Below are 2,327 nucleotides of genomic sequence, written 5' to 3' on the forward strand. Positions count from 1 at the left end.
CCAGCCCCGGGGGCGGAGCGGGCTCGGGGCGGCGGCTGCAGCTGCGGCCGTACCGCCGGCGGACGCGGGCGAGGGTGGGCCGGGTCTCGCCTTCCTTGCTCAGGGGCGTGGCATGGGGGGCCGGGCTGTGATACCGCTCGCCCGCTGTCATTGTAGGGCCAAATCTGACGTACATTCGGCCTTTTCCTCTCCCTTCTTCGTTTGATGCGACACTCTTTTTTCCTTCCTTTGCAGTGTGGACTTTCCGGTGCCTGTGAGGGCAAGGAGGTGGCGGGGATCCTGTGTCCTGGCTGCTGCTTCCTAGTTTTGTTCCTTAGTGAAGATGCCCAGCAGGCTGCCAGAGCCGACGGAGACAACAAAGACATATCCCCAAGCCAGGGGTGGCCAGAGAAATTAATAAAGGGATGGAGGCAAATTGAAAATTTGCCATGACCTTCCCATTTAAAAAGACTAACGAGCTGTTGATTTTGCGTGGTGACCCACCTCTGAGGGCCTTTGGGAAGCATTTAGCACACTTTTGAGTGCCCAGGGATATACAGAATGCGCAGATCAGTCTGCAAGATGCAACACAGGCAGAAAAGAAAGACCCCAAACCCTCTGAGATGGCAGGGTAAGCACACAGGACATTTTGGGCATCTCAGTGACCCTAGAGAGCTGTAGTTAAGCACCAAATCGAGTCCTTAATGGCAAATGAAGTGACTTGCCATGCTGTGACAGCCAACCTTGCTTTAGCCAATCGATCCTACTGCTGAACTTTGTTAGCTTCTCTGTGACTTCTTTAGGAATGGGAAGTTGGATATTTGGCAATCAATAGCTGAAGTACCGGTGTAGGTTTTGTTAGTGCTCAAAGATTCTGCTTCAAGTAGGAAGCAAACACACCTTCCAAATAATGGCACTGTTCAGTCAGTAGTGACTCCAGCTGCTTGTGACCTCCCTTCTCAAACACCCCTTCTATTTGCATCATTTTTATTACTCTTGTGTAATAAAGCCATTGTTGCTATTGAAGGTACTGCAGTTGATATGTGGACACAGGGACAGCAGATCTGAGCTGAGAGGCTTTTGTAAATACACTTGAGCCTTAACAAATAAAAGGAATGTTTTTCACAGTGCTTGACATTGCCATCCTATCTGTTTTTAGACACCTGATTCACCTTACTGCAGAGATTAATCTCCCTAAAATCCCACATAGTAAGAGATGAGTAGCTCCCAGAAAAAGTTCAGAGGGAATTAGGATAACTGCTAGTAACTCTGGCGGCTTAGGCCAACGTGTAAAATTGAAGGGATCAAACCAGAGTAAGGCGCCATTACCTTAAATTAAGTTTCAACCTGTGCATTAAAAAGTTATTTACATTTATTTTTGTCTGTGTCATCCTTGGATTTTTGCCAGCAGCACTAGAGTTCCTGCTTTTTGGTCTTCAGGGATATTAGAAAAATAAAGCCAAAGTGTGGGTATACAGGCCATATGGAGACAAAGATGGTTTTTTTAACTGAGATTAAATGTAGGACAATATTATCTTGTGACTACAGTGTGCTTCAGCTGACGGAATCATTGAATGGTTTGGGTTGGAAGGGGCCTTTAAAGGTCATCTAGTTCCACTCCTCTGCAATGAGCAGGGACATCTGAAGACCATGTTTTACCATGTGTTCAAGTCTATAAATCCTTATGCTCTGATAAGGAACTGTTTACAAGTAATAATTCAATAGAGTATAGATAGGGAGACATATGGAAGAGATGTATAAAATCATGAAAGGCACAGAAAAAATGAACACAGAGGGACTTTTTTCTAATTGAACTAGAGGGCATTGAACACAATTATCATGTAAAAGACTGGGGGAAAAAGTACTTAGAAGAAAATAAAGTGCCTTAAGTTGCAAAACTCTGGATATTAAGGACACTAAAAGTTTAGATTAGGCCAACAGTTTGGATTTTTTTCCATAAATGTGTCTGTTAACAGTTATTAAATACTAAGGTATTACCTCTGGTTCAGAAGGTCCCTGAACCACACTGCTTGAAGCTGTGTGCAATTCCTGAGGAGGATGCATTATGTGATTGCTTTATTGTGACATTCTTCCTTAGGCATCTGTTGTTGACTGCCATTTTAGGTGAGACACTCAGTTAAAAGTGCCCTTGAAATGACTTTATAGAGCTGTTCTTATTAATATTCTTTTTCTTCAAAGCTTATGTTATATTCCGTCTGATTTTACTGAATTATGTTTGAGGCAAAGGGGAAATCCTCTAGCTTTTTTTTTTTTTTTTTTGTAACTTAGTTTTGGATGGTTTTATGTATTCAGTGAAGTTTGACTTCTCATAAAACAGCTCAAATTCC

The sequence above is a fragment of the Corvus cornix genome, chromosome 2, assembly GCF_000738735.6.
Source record: "Corvus cornix cornix isolate S_Up_H32 chromosome 2, ASM73873v5, whole genome shotgun sequence".
Classification (NCBI taxonomy): Eukaryota; Metazoa; Chordata; class Aves; order Passeriformes; family Corvidae; genus Corvus; species Corvus cornix.